Source organism: Dromiciops gliroides, chromosome 2, assembly GCF_019393635.1.
Source record: "Dromiciops gliroides isolate mDroGli1 chromosome 2, mDroGli1.pri, whole genome shotgun sequence".
Lineage (NCBI taxonomy): Eukaryota > Metazoa > Chordata > Mammalia > Microbiotheria > Microbiotheriidae > Dromiciops > Dromiciops gliroides.
Window position 1 is genome coordinate 392,068,558 of NC_057862.1, and position 20,228 is coordinate 392,088,785.

Consider the following 20,228-nt stretch of genomic DNA (forward strand, 5'->3'; position numbering starts at 1 on the left):
TGGAACCACAATCATCCTTCCAACCACCTGGTTTGGAAACCCTGGAGTCACCCTTCACTATTCCTTCTCCTTCCCTCTCCCTCCCTATCCAATATACTCTTGTCAAATATGTCTCCTCAATATGTCTTGAATATGTCTCCTTTCCACTCACCGGCCACCTTCCCTATTTCAGACCCTCATTACCTCTCACCTAGATTAAATAATCATTTCCTAATTTGTCCCTCCCTCACTCCAGTCTCTCCCCTTTATCCACATACGTGCCAAAGAGATATTCTTAAAGTACAGTTAAATTCTTAAAGTACACAGGAGAAAGGTGTACACGATAACAGCAATAATATACAATGATCAACTGTGAACGACTTAGCTATTCTCAACTACACAATAATCCAAAACAATTCCAAGGGATTTAAGATGAAAAATGCTATCTACCTCCAGAGAAAGAACTGATGGAATCTGAATGTAGATCAAAGCATACTTTTAAAAAACTTTTTCTCAGGGCAGCTAGATGGCACAGTGGATAGAGCACCGGCCCTGGAGTCAGGAGTACCTGAGTTCAAATCCGACCTCAGACACTTAACACTTACTAGCTGTGTGACCCTGGGCAAGTCACTTAACCCCAATTGCCTCACTAAAAAAAAAAACAACTTTTTCTCTTTTTCTTTCTTTTTTGGGGGGGTCTGTTTTCTTTTACAACACAATTAATATGGAAATATGTTTTGTATGACTACACATGTATAACCTATATCAAATTGGTTGGTTGGTTGGTTTTTGTCCTTTGTGTTCAAAGAGGACCAAAATGATATCACTATGTTAGGGGTAAGGTATAGTGTGTCCAACTGTGGCTGATCAGACCAATATGGGCTTGGAAGGCTCCACCACAAGCTGGGCACCTATGGTCCATATGAACATTTGGAGTAGAGATATCTCTAAATTTGTGCATCTCACGTTTCTTTTGAGCTACTATAATTCTGCTTTGCTCATAGAACAAATCACCTTCTTTGATGGGGGCACACCATGCTGAGCAATCCTGTTCCAATGTCTCCCATGCCTTCCAATGGATTCCAAAGTTCTACTGGTAGACCTTGAGAGGGTCCTTCTATCAATTCTTCTGACCTCCATGTGAGCACTTAAATTGTGTGAGTTCTCTGTAAAATAAGCTTTTAAGCAAATAAGTCTGGCGTTAGAGCATGACCAATCCTGGGCAGCTAGGTGGCGAAGTGGATAAAACACCGGCCCTCGATTCAAGAGTACCTGAGTTCAAATCCAGCCTCAAACACTTAACACTTACTAGCTGTGTGACCCTGGGGAAGTCACTTAACCCCCATTGCCCCGCAAAAAAAAAAAAAAAAAAGAACATGGCCAACCCATCAGAATTGTGCTCTCTGCAGTAGAGATTGAATGGTTGGCAGTTCAGCTTGAGAAAGAACCTCAGTATCTGGTATCTTATCTTGCCAAGTGATCTTCAGATTCTTCCTAAGACAGTTCATGTGGAAGCGATTCTAATTCCTGGCATGGTGCTGCTATACTTTCCAAGTTTCGCAGGCATGCAACAATGAGCTCAGCACAATGGCTCTCTAGACCTTCAGATCGGTAAGCAGTATAATACCTCTTCTCTCCCACACTTTCCTTCAGAACCTCTCAAACACTGAGCTAGCTCTGGTAACGTGTGTGTGTGTGTGTGTGTGTGTGTGTGTCGACCTTATCCTCCTGGAAAGTATACTGCCAACGTAAGTAAACTTATCCATACATAGTATTCGAATTTTCTCCCTTTGCTGCAACTGATGGTTCCACATATGGATGGTGGAGGGATGGCTGGTGGAGAACCTGTTTTCTTATTGTTAATTGTCAGACCAAAATTAACACAAGCAGCAGAGAATCAAGCTATAACCTGTTGCATCTCTGTCTCAAAGACTGCACTGAGCCCACAATCATCTGCAAACAAAAAATTGCATACCAACTCTCCCTCCACTTTGGTCTTGGCTTGTAGCCTTTTCAAGTTAAATAATTTATCATCAGTGTGGTAGCTGACCTCGATGCTACTTTCATCCTCATTGGAGGTACCAATGATATCACTGAAAACATCATGCTAAAAAGCATGAGAGTAAGTAGGCCTACAGCCCTGCTTCACTCCACTGGTAACTGGGAAAGCTCAAGAGCATCATCCATTATCCACAACCCAGGCAAGCATGCCATCATGAAACTAGCATACAATACTGATGAACTTCTCCAGGCAACCAAATTTTGCCATGATCTTCCATAAGCCTGCACAACTGATAGTATGAAAGGCCTTGGTCAAATCAACAAATGATATGTACATACCTCTGTTCTGATACTGGAAGCAAGCACCATATCAACTGTTCCTCATCCTTTCTTTCTTTCTTTTTTTTTTTTTTGTGTGTGAGGCAATTGGGGTTAAGTGACTTGCCCAGGGTCACACAGCTAGTAAGTGTCAAGTGTCTGAGGCCAGGTTTGAACTCAGGTCCTCCTGACTCCAGGGACGGTGCCCTATCCACTGTGCCACCTAACTGCCCCTGCTCAGCTTTTTTTTTTTGCAGGGCAATGGGGGTTAAGTGACTTACCCAGGGTCACACAGCTAGTAAGTGTCAAGTGTCTGAATCCGGATTTGAACTCAGGTCCTCCTGACTCCAGGGCTGGTGCTTTATCCACTGCACCACCTAACTGCCCCTCCTCACCCTTTCTTAAGCTACAGTGGCTCTTGAATAGATAACCATCTTCCTGGTGAAGAATCAGCCTGTTAAGAAGGGTTTGGACAAGGATCTTTCCAGCAATAACTAAGAGAGAGAGGATCTCCCTCTTAGTTATTGTCACAAGACAACCTATTTCCTTTTCCTTTATAGAGATGGACAGTAGAGGCATCTTGGAACTACTCAGAGATAACCTCTTTTTGCCATAAAATCCAGAAGATTTTAGTCAGCTTTTGTATGAGCAGTGGACCCCCTACCTTGTAGATCTCTGCCAGAATGGAATCTATACCAGGAGCTTTGCCACAGGAGAGGAACCTAATGGCATTCAAAACCTTTTTTTCAGTTGAAAGTTTGGCTAGAGAGGGATTGACTCCAATCTGCGGTAAATGGCTAATGGCTTCAGCAATGGTTGATGAAAATCTGTTGAGAATGCTATGGGGGCAGCTAGATGGCGCAGTGGATAAAACACTGGCCCTGGATTCAGGAGGACCTGAGTTCAAATCCAGCCTCAGACACTTGACACTTACTAGCTGTGTGACACTGGGCAAGTCACTTGACCCCCATTGCCCTGCAAAAAAAAAAAAAAGAAAGAAAGAAAGAGAATGCTATGTAATTACTCAGTCCATCTCTCCAGGACCATGTCCTTATCACTAATCAATGTGGTTCCATCATCACTGAATAGTTGAGATGCACCATAGGTTTTTGACTCATAAATAGTCTTCAGGTCACCATAAAAGCACTTTGGATTGTTATTATCAGTGGAAAGTTGAATTTCATCTGCCTTCTTACTGAGCCAAGAATCTTGCATTTCTCTAAGCTTTGCTTGTACTTTATATATTTTTTTGGGCAGGGCAATGAGGGTTAAGTGACTTGCCCAGGGTCACCCAGCTAGTAAGTGTCAAGTGTCTGAGGCTGGATTTGAACTCAGGTCTTCCTGAATCCAGGGCCAGTGCTTTATCCACTGTGCCACCTAGCTGCCCCAAACTCAACAATTTTTTTTTTTTTTAGTGAGGCAATGGGGGTTAAGTGACTTACCCAGGGTCACACAGCTAGTAAGTGTTAAGTGTCTGAGGTCAGACTTGAACTCAGGTCCTCCTGAATCCAGGGCTGGTGCTTGATCCACTGCACCACCTAGCTGCCCGACCTTGTACTTTACTTTTGATGGAATTAAACACTGCCTTCTTACAAATGGATGAGCTATCCTCCTGGTAAACCCTATAGAGGTCTCATTTTTTTGTTTATTAGCTTCTGAATTTCCCCATCATTTTCATCAAACCAGTCTTGATGTTTTCAAATATTCTGGCCCAGTTAAGTAAATGTAATGTTGTACACCAAACTCTGAAAGTTGCCCATTTCTTTTCTGTTCCTCTATTGTTAACCGTGTGTTGATTCAGATTTCCCTCCAACTTAGCCACAAACTGTTCACACATGGAGAAACACTCTAAACTGTTGACCATAAGTCTTCTGGTTGTCTTGCCTTGGATCCACTACTTTTGTTGAATGCAAATTTTTAGCTTGGAGAGGATAAATCTATGATTGGTCTAACACTCTGTGCTACACATTTCCTTTATCTCACATTCTGTCCGTCTCTTTTCCTTATAGTGACATAGTCTATTAAATGCCAATGTTTGCTGCCAGAGTACATCCATGAAGTTTTATTGCATTTAGGTAAATGGAAGACAGTGTTGGTCATGAGGTTATGAGACCCACAAGTGTTCAGTAGTAAGTGACTGATGCTATTGCTGTTTCCAATTCTGTTCCTCCCAAGGACTCCCTGACATGTTTGATAGTCTGTGCCTACTCTGGTGCTACAGACACCTAGAATTTCAAGACTGTTCTCTTTTGAAACATTGATGACAAGGGCCTCCAGGTCTTCATAAATTTTTTCCTTGACCTTATCAGGGTTCATCATGGTGGGAACATGCACACTAATGATGGTGGTGGTGCTCCCCTGCAAATGGCAATTGCATTATCATGAGTCTGTCATTCACTCCTTTTGGGAAGCATGCAAGCTTATTGATGAGATTAGCGGGGTTTTTTGTTTTTGTTTTGCCAGGCAATGGGGGTTAAGTGACTTGCCCAAGGTCATACAGCTAGTAAGTGTCAAGTGTCTGAGGCCAGATTGGGATTCAGGTCCTCCTGAATCCAAGGCTGCTGCTTTATCCACTGCGCCACCTAGCTGCCACCAGATGAGATTAGCTTTGATTGCAAAACCTACTCCAACTTCATGGTGGTCTCCATCACTTTGGCCACTACAGAAAACAAAAACAAAAAAAATGTATCCAGCTCCAAGTTTGGGAAGCTGACCTTCATTTGTCAGCCTTGTTTCATTCAGGGCTGCCACTTGGATGTAATACCTGCTGAATTCTCTCACAACAAGAGCTGTTTGTCTTTCTGGTCTACTGGCTTTTGTCCATAAGCGTGTATACATTCCATGTACCAATGGTAAATGGAATTATCTTCTCAAAAGTTCTTGTGCTTTTTTTAGGTTTTTAGCCACAGAGTAGGATCCTTACCTGCTTCAGTAAGCAGGGTTAGGTGAAGCAGAAAATTTTTAGGGCACCTTTTCTAGCTCCTTCCTCATTCTAGGAAGTGAACAGTGTGATCCTTAAAAAAGGTTGCTCAGACACTCAGGGGCTGCTTAGTCCTACTGCTGTTTTAGTCCAGTGAGAAAACAACCGAATGCCCTGGTCCCTATGTGCCTGTGTGCAGGACTATGACTACAGCTCCCAGTGTTTCTGCACCTGCTTCTTTGCCACTTGTCCATCACTATAGGACTTTGAGGTAGGTAAAAATGCTAAAATGGTATGAGTAATGTCTTTTGATTACAATATAAATTGGATTTAAGTGAGGCAGAGTTGTGCCTCATTCTCTCTTCCAGAGTCAACAAAGTCCAATGACAAGACAAGTCAGGATGACTGGCAATGACTCCAGATGCAGTGAATGACCTTGGCATCTTGGATAGCTTGCCAAGTTCTAAGAGCTCCATAATGCCTGCTTCTGTCTTCATGACCCATTGGAACAAATCATTCACATTTGCCCCGGGAAGTCTTCACATACTTGGGATAAATATCCCCCTAATTCACCAATGGGTTTGTGGCTTGTCAGTTACACTCAACCTGGTTTAGCCCAGCTGCTGAAGAGGCTTACTGGGCTATGGCCACTGAGTATGCTATAGATTCTTGGAGCCACAGGTGAGAATTGGGTGGCAGGTAGACACCAAAGGTAAAACGTAGCCCTAAAAAGGGCTCAGCAGCCCACATTCCAGAAATGCTAGCCCACCCTCAACAACCCTTGTACCCCTATATTAAATTGCTTGCCTTCTCAATGAAGGGGAAGGGGAGGGAGGGGAGAATTTAAAACTCAAAATTTTTTTTGGCAGGGCAATAAGGGTTAAGTGACTTGCCCAGGGTCACACAGCTAGTAAGTGTCAAGTGTCTGAGGCTGGATTGGAACTCAGGTCTTCCTGAATCCAGGGCCAGTGCTTTATCCACTGTGCCACCTAGCTGCCCAAACTCAACATTTTTTTTTTTTTTAGTGAGGCAATTGGGGTTAAGTGACTTACCCAGGGTCACACAGCTAGTAAGTGTTAAGTGTCTGAGGCCAGATTTGAACTCAGGTACTCCTGACTCCAGGGCGGGTGCTCTATCCACTGTGCCACCTAGCTGCCCCTCAACATTTTTTTAAAACAATGTTAAAAACTGTTTTTTAAATGTAATTGGGAAAAATAAAATATTTAATGTGTTTAAAAGTACAGTTCTAATCATGCTCAAGAAGCTTCAAATGGTTCTATTAACCATATCATCTCCTTTTTTTGCATTTAAAGCTCCTCATAATCTCTTTTCAGATTTTATTTCATCTTACTCCTCTTCCTACACACTTAGTTCCAGCCAAACAGCCCTACTTGTTGTCTCCTATGCACTGGATTCCATCTCCTATCTCTATGCCTTTGGATATGCTGACTTGTGTTCCGGGAAGGCTCACTCTCCTGATTTTTTGCCTCATGGCATCCCTAGCTTCCTTAAAGACTCAGCTTAAGTACCACCTTCTACCAAAACCCTTCCTGCTTTCCCCAATGGTTCAATCCCACCCCTTAAATCATTTTGTCTTTACTCTATGCTTTGTATTTATCTGTGTACCCATTTCCCCTACTAGAACAGAAATTTCTTTGGGACAGGGTCTCTTTTCACTTTTGTTTCCACTTCCCCCAGCTCCCAGTGAAGTGCCTGGCACATAGTAGTAAGGTATTTAATAAAAGCTTGTTAGATTTAATGGAAATGAATTTCCTGCTGTAAGAGTCAATAATTTTTATTGATTTCATGATCAATACTATTGCCCTTTTAAAGGAAAACAGCAGCTCGAGGCAAAAGATCACAGTATTTAGAGGTAGGCATTACCTAGTCCAACTCCTTATTTCACAGATGCAGAAATTGAAGCTCAGTGAGGTCAAGTGACTTAATTAAGGTCACACTGGTAACAAATATCAGAGGTCCCATTTGAACCCACATCTCTGGTTTCAAATCCAGTGCCTTTTTTCCCCATTACCCTATCCTGTATTTCAAATCCAAGGAGGGACGTCTAAAATCTTTAAAATACCTTGTTCTAAATTCTCCACATTAGGAGGGAGCCAGAATGTGAAAATTTCCCCCACAATTGAGGACCTATTCCCCAGGAGCCCTGGCTTCTGAGCAGTGTGGGAAGGTTCAGACCACAGCTACTCTTTGCCCTCCAAAAGAAGTCCCTCTCTTGTCCTCTGAAAGTCTATTTTCTACTTCAAGGAGTACTGCATTCAGATTCTCCTTCATGGGATTTGGGGGACATGGTACTGGAACGAGGGATGGAAGGGAGGTTAAATCAAGGCCACTGGCTGCTGGAGAGTGGAGAGGAATGGAGACGGAGCAGGCTCAGTAGAAGTCACATACTTTGGGTGCAGCTAGGTGGTGCAATGGATAAAGCACCAGCCCTGGATTCAGGAGGACCTGAGTTCAAATCTGGCCTCAGACACTTGACACTTAGCTGTGTGACCCTGGGCAAATCACTTAACTCTCATTGCCTCACCAAAAAAAAAAAAAAGTCACATACTTCAAGGCCCTATTCCCCCACACCATCTGGCTTCAAATACCTTCATCCCTTGGTTTCCTTGGTCTTCTCTGGGAGATGGGAGAGACGAAAATTAGAGAGACATGTGGCTGCTTGGAAAGGGACTTACCCAGTCATAAGATCTAAGGCTTTAGGGAGGTGGTAGTGGGCCCAGCACTTCTGGTTTTCAGTTGCTTGTTCCAATGATCCTGCTTCCATGGCTTTATGTCGATTCCCTGTTGAATTTTGATGGGTTAGGCAAAGACCAGCTGAGGTGATTTTGCTTGCCTGAAGCCCTGAAATGAAAAGAATTATGAAAGGGACTGGCAGAGCAAAGGCCTGAAGATGGGAGAGGGGAAAATGAGAACAAAGAAGAGGTAGGGAAAAGAGTCCAGGTCAGCAATACAAAGTTTATTTTGTAGGTCTCTTGTTATTTTCATCTTGTTTCCTCCATTAGAATGGGAGTTCCTTAAAGTCAGAGACCGTGTTTTTGCCTTTATTTGTACTGCTAGTACTTAGCACAGTGACTGACACGTTGTTGTTCAGTCTTATCTGACTCTTTGTGATCCCATTGGGCATTTTCTGGGCAAAGATACTGGCATGGTTTGCCATTTCCTTCTCCAGCTCTTTTTCTTGGGGGGCAGGGCCATGGGGGTCAAGTGACTTGCCCAGGGTCACACAGCTAGTAAGTGTCAAGTGTCTGAGGCTGGATTTGAACCCAGGTCCTCCTGACTCCAGGGCCGGTGCTTTATCCACTGCGCCACCTAGCTGCCCCTTCCAGCTCATTTTATAGATAAGTAACGAGGCAAACAAGGTTAAGTGACTTGCCATGGGTCATACTGCCAGTAAGTGTCTGAGGTCACATTTGAACTCAGGTCTTCTTGACTCCAGGCCTGACACTCTATCCACTGCACATTTTAGCTGCCTTAAGCACACAGAAAGTGCTTAATAAATGCTTGCTAATTGATTGGTTGGTTGATACCAGAACATAAGACAATCACATAGGTAAGCTGAAGCTAGACTGTGGTTGATCTTGAATGACCTAAATGAAATTCAGGAGCTTGCCCTTTCTTTGATAGGCCAAAAGGAGCTATTTTCATCCTTCATTTTGGAAGAGGAACAATGACATCTTGGGTAATATCTTGACTTGCCTATAAACTGGATTCAAGTGAGGCAGAGTTGCACAAAGTTGTCAGCCCTATTCTCTCTTCCAGAGTCATCAAAGTCCTGTGGCAAAGTCAGGACTACTGATGACGACCCGGGACGTAAGGGGTGACTTTGGTGTCTTCGGTGTTTGGCGGAGCTCTAAGCACTCCACATGGCCTGCTTCATCCGCCTTCATGGCTGGTAGAGCAAGCTGTTCTCATCCATTCCATCAGCAGTCTTCGTGTGCTCGGGGTAGAATTCCCCCTCACTTACTGATAGGTTTGAGGCAGTCAGTTACCCTCAACCTTGTTTAATCTGTCTGCCAAGACAACTTTTTGGGATGTGGCTGCTGGACATGCTACAGCTTCTTGGAGCCACAGGTGAAAATTGAGTGATAAGTGGACACCAAAGGTGGATGAGCAGCCCTGAAAAGGGCTCAGCAAGCTCTCACATCAGAGGTGCTGGTCCTCCCTGAACATCCTATATACCCTAAAATGAGCTACTGAAAGTTTGGAGTAGCATAATTATAGGAGGGCCTTAGGAAAATTGTTTCTGCAGCCTAAGAGATAAAAGAAAAGGCTGGAGGGAGGGAGCCCAGTTGAGAGCCTTTTACAATAAGCTAGGTAATTGGGGCAGCTAGGTGGCGAAGTGGATAGAGCACTGGCCCTGGGTTCAGGAGGATCTGAGTTCAGATCCGGCCTCAGACACTTAACACTTACTAGCTGTGTGACCCTGGGCAAATCACTTAACCCCAATTGCCTCACCAAAAAAAAAAAAGTCAACAATAAGCTAGGTAAGAAAAGATGATCCAAACTAAGATGCTTTAAGTAGGAGTGGAGAAGAGGGACTGGATGTAAGATATACTTCAGGGAGGCAGCTAGGTGGCACAGTGGATAAAGCACTGACCCTGGATTCAGGAGCACCTGAATTCAAATACAGCCTCAGACACTTGACACTGGTTGTGTGACCCTGTGCAAGTCACTTCACCCTCATTGTCCCACAGAAAAAACCAAAACAAAACAAAACCCAACAACAACAAGAAAAACAAAACAAAACAGGGCATCTTCAACTAAGTCAACTACCTCCCAAATAACTGGGGGATCTTTTTAAACTTCCGTCAGCCTGTAAATCTTGTCTCTTTTGGGGGAATGATGAACTCTGGATGAATATATATATATATAAAACCAAAAATGTTCCAAAATTACAGATTACCAAATGGAAATAGAATACTAGAACACAGATTTGCACCATGTGATATGATATAGAGATCACTATTTCAGTAGCCTGGGAACTCACCTCATTTAAACACCATTGAAAACCTATGGACTATGATTAAGACTAGCCTTAGGAAAAATGGACCATTCTTCAAAGGTATGCTTAATCCCTCTGTGGTTTAATGATGAAGAATTAAAGATTATGTGTCAAAATCTTGTGAATGCAATGCCAGATTTTGTAAAAACACGTAATTACAGGAAAGGAGATACTGTATATTAATGGGTTTTTAAATTTTAAGATGAAAAAAAGTTGTAAAGTTTATCATACAGTATGTTCATCAATTTAATTATTTTGTCTCAGTGAATTGTTTTTCATATTTCTCTTGATATTCTTCAACTGAAAAAATGGTTTTAGACTAGCTGAGACTAAAGTCTCATCCATCTCTAAATCTGCCACCCTACGATTTTTTGAGAGATATAACCCCATTGCCTTAATACTAAGTTAATTCCCTGAGGCATTAAAGGGGACCTGGAGTCACTCCTATCTTTCCCATTCCTTACCTCTTAATTCTTGGCCTCAAAAACAACTGGTTAGCTTCCTGGAGATGTATTCTGCTTCCCCCATCTGTCCAGTCCTTTCAAGTTGTTGGCCAGGACTATAGGGCAACCCTTGGGCAAAATACTCAGTCTACTAGATACACAGCTAGAACCTTGGACCCCCAAAGGGAAGGCAAAGCTAAATGTGAGTAGTGCTGAAATTGGAAAACATTTTCTTTTATTGTTTGTTGTTGTTGTTTTTTTGTGAAGCAATGAGGGTTAAGTGACTTGCCCAGGGTCACATAGCTAGTAAGTGTCAAGTGTCTGAGGTCACATTTGAACTCAGGTCCTCCTGAATCCAGGGCTGGTGCTTTCTCCACTGCGCCACCTAGCTGCCCCCTTGGAAAACATTTTCTAGAAACATACCATTTGATTATTCACACAATTCCAGCGAACTATTTAGTAAGATGTGTTTTATCCCAGAGATTTAAGGAAGAAAAGACTCATCTGTGATCAGCAGCACAGTTTGCACAGAAGTCTAAAATAACCAAAAAAACCCAATGCATTTTCTCAAGTAGGTGAAAGAAGACAAGGCAATAATGCTTAGAATCAGAGCTGACTCAACAGACCAAACAGCCCAAGGTTGCAAAGGTAAACAGTTCTAACTGAGGTCTGATCCAAATACCAGGTTTTTTTTTTTGTTTGTTTGTTTTTTTTTAGTGAGGCAATTGGGGTTAAGTGACTTGCCCAGGGTCACATAGCTAGTAAGTGTCAAGTGTCTGAGGTCACATTTGAACTCAGGTCCTCCTGAATCCAGGGCTGGTGCTTTCTCCACTGCGCCACCTAGCTGCCCCCTTGGAAAACATTTTCTAGAAACATACCATTTGATTATTCACACAATTCCAGCGAACTATTTAGTAAGATGTGTTTTATCCCAGAGATTTAAGGAAGAAAAGACTCATCTGTGATCAGCAGCACAGTTTGCACAGAAGTCTAAAATAACCAAAAAAACCCAATGCATTTTCTCAAGTAGGTGAAAGAAGACAAGGCAATAATGCTTAGAATCAGAGCTGACTCAACAGACCAAACAGCCCAAGGTTGCAAAGGTAAACAGTTCTAACTGAGGTCTGATCCAAATACCAGGTTTTTTTTTTTGTTTGTTTGTTTTTTTTTAGTGAGGCAATTGGGGTTAAGTGACTTGCCCAGGGTCACACAGCTAGTAAATGTTAAGTGTCTGAGGCCGGATTTGAACTCAGGTACTCCTGACTCCAGGGCCGGTGCTCTATCCACTGTGCCATCTAGCTGGCCCTCCAAATACCTTTCAAAGCAGTGAGATGACAAAGAGCTTACATTGTGGCAAAGGAGCACAGATTTTGAACTGGAAAGGACCACAGAAGGTATTTAGTTTGACCTCCTTAGTTTACACATGAGGAAAACTGAGGCCAAATGGGGCAAGTCAAGCCTAGGAAATAAGCTCCCCCTGACCCAATTTGAGGAAGCCAAGAACCCATGACCTGTTTCTCTTTGACTTATCTCCGCCATCCCCAGAAAACATGTCCCATCCAGGTAGTTGCTATTTCCATAGAGACCAGGAGGTGGCAGTAGTGTCCACAACTTGACCAGGACGCTCTGCTCCTTCTATTCCTCCCATCCCGGGAGCCCTGGAGCAGGAGCCACTGGGAAAAATAGGGTAGTTTATCTAGCACTCAGATCCCAGACCCAAGACCCTGCCCCAAGCCCTGGGCTCATTTTTCACAGCAATGGGTCAGGAGACATGGGTCTGCTCTTCCCTGTGACCCAGGTTGATGCTGCCTATTTTCAAGGTGTTAGAGGTGGGAAGAGGGTCTGGGTATGGTCCAAGATGTTAGCCAAGGTGTTTTTTGTTTCGTTTTATTCTCTTGGTGTTTGGGTTGTTTTGTTGTTGGGTTTTTTTGAAGACTGGGAGGAAAAGGCAGAGCATAAGGCAGATGGCAGTGGGGTGGCCAGGCCCAGAGAGGCCAGCAGTGGGGTGATCAAGTTGTGGAGGCCAGAGGTATGAGGGCACCTGATGAAAAGACCATTTTAAAAAACCTACCAGGGGTGGCTAGGTGGCTCAGTGGATAAAGCACTGGCCCTGGATTCAGGAGGACCTGAGTTCAAATCCAGCCTCAGACGCTTGACACTTACTAGCTGTGTGACCCTGGGCAAGTCACTTAACCCCCATTGCCCCGCAAAAACAAAACAACAACAACAACAAAAAAAAAAACCCTACCAACAAGAACATGCAAAGTTACTCTCATTTAGGATCCCTCGTTTGGTGGCTAGAAGCTGAGGTGGGTGGTTCTTGCCCCACGTCTAGCCCCACCTGCTACATGGAGTCAAATATAGCTTCATTTTACCTTGGAACTAGATGTCTGGGTCGGGGGAGGATTGGCACCTCTCTCCTGCCTATTCAACATTGGGATTTTGCTAAGAGATAAGAACACCTTCATCTTGGGGTGCCAGGTGGGCCAAAGGTCGGTGCCACCTCCTTAGTGAATCCAGGAAAAAAAAACAAGCCCAGGCTAGGGATTTCTCTGGAGAGAGGGATGGAGATGAAGAAAATACATTCTTACCAGGCAGTTGTCTCTTCCTCCCTCCTTCTCTGTTATCCTCTTCTTCCCTCCCCGGGGCCTTTCTTATCTCCTTGGTCTCCTCCAATTTTCTCTTAGACAAGGGGACCCACGATCAGCCCGAGGATCAGTTTTAGGCTCCCTCTCATCCCCAGAAGCTTCAGCAGAAGCATCCCAGCCAATTCAGAGTGGCTTGGATCTGATGAAGAGATGGCAGCTAGAATTCTGTTCTGTTCTGCCCTGGGGAGGACCCAAGGCAGGGTGGAGGCAGAGTCCACTAACTCCATCTCCTCCCTGCCTGAAGTGAGACCAACACCCTGGAATCCCCGACAGATTCATGCTACTACCAGGGCCTGGAACATCTGGGCACCTGTTCCAGAAATCTCCACTGACCCTGCCCCGAGATCTCTTGGGTTTCCACACTTTTCTCCTCTCCCGGTACCCTTGTTTCCCTTCATCTTTTAGGGACCCTAGCAACAGAGGACTCTGAGGAGGAGGAGGCTGTGCCTCCGTCCTCTGGAGGCTGGGATTCAGCCAGCTGTTTTCCCTGGGAAGCCAGCTGTTTTGCCCATTAGGAAGCAGTTCTGGCCAGCCCTGCTGTGGCCAACTCTGCTAAAGTCGTTTTCTCCTTGCTGCAGCGTGGCAGCCCCATTCAGTGCCCGGCCCAGTAGCAGTGTTAACTCCTCCAACTCCAGGGTTTCCCCCACACACACACACTCTACCTCCATCCCCGGGGTCTGTACTAACCCCTCTAAGGAGAGTTGCTCCCTGCCTCTATCCACCCAGACCCTGAGAGCACCAAGGGTCCTGGGAGCGCCATCCCAGGCTGCTACCCAAGTATTCTCTCCTCTATCAGAGGGATTGTCCTCAGGTGACCCTAAACACCCACCCCCACCCCAAGCAGTGGACAGTGCTTAGTGACTAGGTAGAGAGGCAAAATGTCTTTTCTTCTCTGCAAACCTGCCTGGCAGAACATAGAGATTATCTCAGATATTACTCTTGGGCTCTTTTTGGGGGGTAGGTAGGAGGGAGAAGTGGGGAAACCATGCAGTGTACTTAAAGAGACAGAAGATGCTAGCTTACCAAGCACCACAGCACCCTGAGCTAGAGCTGGAGAAATGCCCAGGCTGCTGAGAGGGGCTCAGGAGATCATTTGGGTCCAGGGAGCAGAGCCAACGGTTGGAAGAGATCCAGAGTTAGAAAGGACAGCCCTCTCCTCTGGGTCAAGCCAGGCCAGCCCCAAGAGAAGAGGCTATTAGACACGGCCTGCAGCACAGTGACCCAATCAGGAAAAGTCCAACAGGACACAGTCTCCCAACTAATCTCGGGGGCAAATACCCTTTGGTTGCTGAGGGACAGGTAGGTCAGAGCCTGGGGAAAGTCCAGTGAAAGTAGATAGAACTAAGAAAGCCTAAAGGCCTCCAAGAACTAGAGTACTGCCCAAGATGGAGTGAACTGCCCCCAGAACTGGGGGGAGTCCCCCCAGCACCCCCAGGCTTCTTTGGGGAGGATGGGCAAGGGCTAGGCTTGTGATCCCAGCACTGGGTGGAATCACAGGGTCTATGAATGACCCTACAGGATGCAGTGATCCATGTTCTTTCCCCAGTTAGCTGCCCTCCCCCTCCCCCTCCCATGGGTCAGTCTCCCAGTCCCAACCTAGACAGCTGGAACTGGGCAACACAAAAGGCCTGAGGGCAGGACAATAACCTTCTGTCCATTCCCAGATGCTGGCCTGCAGGCCCGGTCCAAGCTGGGGGCCGAAGCCCCGGAGGGGCCGTGCCAGGCCCCCCGCGGGCAGCAGACAATGTTGGCAGTGATGGAGGGGAGGCATTTCAAAGGGTTTTGTTCCCCGGCTGACCCCCGCCCCCCACCTCAGCCAGGGGTGAGGCCCTAGCCCCACCTCCAGCCACCCAGAGCTGCCGAAGAGCGGCCGGGAATCGGGAACTGGCCACATTCTTGACCCCGGGGGAAAAGTTTAGAAACTCAGTGCCTAGCGGAACAATAACAGTGTCATGGAGCAGATTTAGGAGTAACTCTTACCATCACAAAGCAGGAGACAAAGGGGAAGGGGTTGGGGGTGGGGGAGAGGGAGGGAGGGAGGCCTGGAGAACTCAGGAACTGCCAGGGGCCCCTGCTCACCACTCCAGGCCAGCTCCCAGGGCCCACTTCCAAAGTCCCAGACCACTGGTTGGGTAGAAGATGAAGGATTGGGGTGTGGGACCTCTACTGTAGAAAGGATTTAGATATTCAGATTGCAGGATTTGAGACTTTATGCCTTACTTTCGTGAAAAGCAAATTAGATACCTGGGAGGAAATCTGGGATAGGATCCCCCTACCCCAACTAATCCCTAGCAGGTCTGGCCATGGGAAAGGACCTCAGGGCTAGAGCTGGAGCTACTTCCTTTCTGACTCGGAAAAGATCGGGTTCCCTGGCGCTTAAAAAACAAACAAATCCACAAAGATGAATTCTTACCCATCTGGGAGTAGAGACAGGGGGATGGACAGAATAGCCTCTCAAATCCCTTCCCATCCAGAGACTTCTCTGGTCCTATGAATGTGCTCAGTTATTCTAGCACTGCTTCCACCCCAACACTATTGGATGGGAGCTGCTCCCTAATGCTGTCAGATGAGGTTGGGACTTGGAAAGGAAGGCCCTGAGCACAGAAAGAATTTAGACCCAAGACCGATGCTCTGGAATAATCCACCCAAGGATGAAGAATCAAACTCCCAAAGCCACCCACCCAAAGCCCTAGATATGGCTAAACTAGGGATACTGTTTGGGGGTGAAGATAGATAGTCTGGGTTCCCCTGGAGGGATTGGGCTTTAACTATAGCAAGATGGATCTAGGTTGGAAGTTACAAGAAGGTACCCAGCTGGGAGGTTTGGAAAATTCCCTTTTCTAGAGATTTGTAAGGAAAGAGAATAATTTAAAGACTAGTTTAAAGAAAGAGGTATGGAACCTAGTACTATACCCCCAAGGTTACTAAATTGACCTAGTGATACCATTACTAGACTTTTTCCCCTAAAGAGAACAAAGAAAGAAGAAAAGGACACATATGTATGAAAATATTTACAGTAACTGTGGTAGCAAATAACTTGAAAACTAAGAGGGTATCTACCTATTGGGGAAAGGCTAAATAAATTATGGTATATGAATATAATGGAATACTATTGTGCTATAAGAAATGATGAAAGGGATGGTGTCAGAGATACCTGGGAAGATGTGTATGAACTGATTCAGAGTGAAGGAGAACCAGAACAATTTATCTAATAACAACATTATAAAGACAAACAACAACCAAAATAAATAAATAAATAAAAAGACTTTGAAAGGCTTAAGAACTCAGATCAACACAATGACCAATTACAATTCCATAATGAAACTCATGCCACCCGTGTCCTGACAGAGAAGTGATGGACTCAGGGTACAGACTAAGACACTTTTTGGTACGTGGCCAATGTAGGAATTTATTTTGCTTGATTGTGCTTGTTTGTTACAAAGGTTTTCTGTTTCTTTTTTCTTTTTTCCAATAAGGAGGGAAAAAAGTAGGAGGGAGAGCGGTTTGTTCACAAACCAAAAAATTGATTTTTAAACATTTAAAAAGAAAATTAGCAACATAATAAAGCCATATTAATAGCAAGAACAACAAAAACAATATGATTACATCACCATGTACAGAAAAGGCTTTTGACAAAATACAACAGCCATTTCTGTTTGAAAAAACAACAGTAGAGAACATAGGAATAAATAATTTTCCTTGGAGAATAAAACACGAGTACAAGATAACTTCTCAGCTTCCTTTCTAGCCAGAAGAATTTGATTCCATAGATGCACGATCCCAGAAGTAGCAAGAACTGAGAATCTCTCTCTCTCTTGTCTTTTTATCCCCACCCCCACCCCCGATCTGACTTCCTGATACCTTTCAAGTTAGGAGTTGGGAGAAAGCTCCTCCCAATACTTTAAATACTGTGTCCCAGGGTAGGCATTATGAAATTATTAAGGGCAGTTACGTGGCACAGTGGAGAGTGTTGGACCTAGACTCAGAAAGACCTGAGTTTTAAGCTTCCCTCAGACTCTAGCTGTGTGACCCTGTAAAATTGGGATAGTAAAAAGCATCTACCTCCCAGGGTTGTTGTGAGGGGAAAATGAGCTAATATTTGTAAGACCTTTGTAAATTTTAAAATGCTATATAAATGCTAGCTATTAATATTATGAATCCCTTCCCAGAGGGAAAGTGACATTCCTATGGGGAAGAGGTCAAAGACTTAGAGGCTACCTGGAGGCAAAACAGCACTAAACTAGAAAGGAAAATGTCTGGATCTAGACCCTGCTCAGCCACTAACTTACTGGGTGGCCTTGGGCAAATTTCTCCATCTCTCCGGGTCTCAGTTTCCTTATTTGCAAAATGTGGGGGTTGGATCACATGACCTTTAAGTTCCCTTCTACAGAATCAGGTAATAGATATGGAGCTGGAACAGACCTCGGAGGCCATTTGGGCTTACCCCCTAGTTTTAAAGGTCAGGAAACTGAGGCTGAGGAGGCTTTAGTAAGTGACAATGCTGAGTCCTCTGGCTCCATAGTCACCCTTTCCATTTTGCCTAGCTGCTTCCCTTAGCTCGAGCTTTTTGTAATTTCATATTTTGAAGTCACAAAAATGATGTAAAATGTAGACATCCTGGCTCCAGGTCTCCAGATTCCTGCCTCTCTTTCTCCCTAGATTTCACTTCTGAACTCTCCCTCATTCTGGATCTTCCCTCCCTCCCCACTACCTATGTGGTTATGGCCTCCATTAGAACCCCTTGCTACCTGTCTGATATAGGCCACCCAGAGAGATAAAGAGATTCAAAGGATGGATGAACAACAAACAGTATAGGACTCTGAGAAACAGAAAGATGGGGACAGTGAGAAATAGGAGAGGAAACAAGCAATCTTTACGAAACTAGGGGACTCCAATATCTCCAATATCTGGGGTAACAATTCCTTTAGATGCAGTGGAGATCTGTAAAGTCCAGAGTTATCTTCCAGAGTTAATTATGCCTCTATTTCACCTCCCTAGCTCCCTTTGGGGCAAAAGGATCTAGGAGTCTATCTACCTGCCCCTTGGATACAGAAGTCACACACACATATTTCCTTTCCGCCACGGAACCCTGACCACGGCATTCTCCAACCCTGCCCTCCCACCTCCCCCATGAGAACAGCCACTCACCCCAGGATAAGGATACTCTGGGGGCTGGCTCCAGGGCCTCTTCAGCTGGGGGTTGGTAGGGGAATAAGGGGATCTTCACTGCCACAGACTGATTTCCCTGCCTGATTCCTGTCAGCCTGGGCTGCCACCTGGCCCCAGACCGTATTTGTTCTTCCTGAGGTTTTTTTCCTGGCAGCTGCTGGACAGGAAAGAGGCTGGAAGGGGGGAGGAAAGGGGGCAGATCTAGAGGGAGGTGGTTTCTGGAGAGTAAGACCTGACTCCAGCCTTCCTCCCAGGAGGGGATGAGATTGGAGGGGCACCCACCTGGCCACCCTCCCCTCCAGCTGGCTCTCAAGAGAGAGGAAGGAGGGAGACAAGAAAGAAGGGAGCGAAGGAGAAAGGGAGGAAGGGAAGGAGGGAGAGCACACCAGAGCTGAGTCCAGTCCTCTTCCCCAGACCCAAGGTGTTTGCCTTTCCTTGCTACACACTGACTCCATTCAAAGCCTTTGGATCCCTGGTCAGGATGAATGCCAAGGCACCAGAGAGAGGGATCACGGCTCCCTTTTCTCTCCCTCATCTTTTACCATTCCCTTTCAATGATTTGAGGTGTTAGGACATCTTTTAGAGGGAAGAGGGAAGAGGGTAAGGAAGGAGAGAGAGAGAGAGAGAGAGAGAGAGAGAGAGAGAGAGAGAGAGAGAGAGAGAGAGAGAGAGAGAGCGCACAGGGGGAGGAGGTGGGGAGAGAGAGGCTAGAGACAGGAAAAGGGAAGGGAGAGAGGAAGAGAAAAGGAGAGAGGCTGAGGGTGGAAGGAAAGAGGTTGGGGGAAAGCGGGAGACAAAATAGTTTTAGTCAAAAAGAGAAGAGGAAGGGCAAAAGAGGAATGTGACTTCAGAAAGAGTGAATCAGTACAAGGTGCCAGAGATGGGGAAACTGAAAATAGGGAACTAGACAAATGTGGAGAGGCTGAGAACCAGAGAAATCCAAGTCGAGGACTGAGACTTGACAAATAGATCAAGGCCAAGAACCTAAATTGAGAGTGTAAGAGGGCCAGGGGAATGGAAAACTGGAGTCTGAAAGAGGAGCATTAGGAGCTGCAGCGAGCCAGAGAGCACCCCAGTCCCTGACTTCCTGAAACGCAGCCTTGGGGGCTGACCTGTGTCTCATATCCAGAATGGGGACCTGGACCAGTTATCGAGGGATGGGGGTCAGGGGCAGAGAAAAGGGCAGTGGGAGTGGGTTAGGTGAAAAGTTCCCTGAAGCCAGAGAGGCACCGGTTGGGGCCAGGGGTTCCCATCTCTGGGGGTCCTGCCCTCTACTCGGCCTGGCTGTCAGGTTGGTGTATAAAGGGGGTGGAAAGGTCAGCTGCGGCCTTTCAGGCCTGTGGGAAAAACCCGGCCAATCTCCCTAATCCATATTTATTGGTGTGAGACACGAGGGGGATGCCCCCCTTTCTGGCTGGTCCAGGTTAGCCCTAAGACAGGCCCCATGTCACCCAAATCCTCTTATTTGCTTCTGGATTGGCTACTTGGGGTCCTCCCCCTTCCCTCCTCCCCACTCCCTCTCCCCCCCATACCCACCCACCCCCCTCCAATTGGAGTTGCCAAGCAACCGTGGAAGGGTAGCCGAGATATTTTCTTTATTACAAGCGGCAGCAAGAAAGCAGCATGGCCCCGGGGAACTGGGATGGGGATGGGGGGAAGGGCTAGGGGGGCAAGTATCCCCTTCTCTGGGGGGGGAGACCCAGTGGCTTCATCAGCTCTGGTTCCTG

General features: G+C 45.6%; 1 protein-coding gene across 7 annotated transcripts in view; it reads right to left on the reverse strand.

The window, feature by feature from the left end:
* Positions 1-18,565, reverse strand: part of CERCAM (cerebral endothelial cell adhesion molecule) — a 38,371-nt gene extending 19,806 nt beyond the window's left edge. For 2 of the 7 annotated variants that reach the window (XM_043990201.1, XM_043990200.1), the window contains exons 1-2: positions 13,276-13,853; positions 7,915-8,080 (exon numbers count right to left, since the gene is read on the reverse strand). The gene's annotated coding sequence lies outside the window, so the exon portion shown is untranslated. Of the gene's footprint in view, positions 1-993; positions 1,108-7,914; positions 8,081-13,275; positions 13,854-15,745; positions 15,816-18,480 lie in introns of those variants that run through there. The other 5 variants (XM_043990203.1, XM_043990202.1, XM_043990204.1 and 2 more) reach the window with 5 other exon arrangements.
* Positions 18,566-20,228: the final 1,663 nt, after the last annotated feature.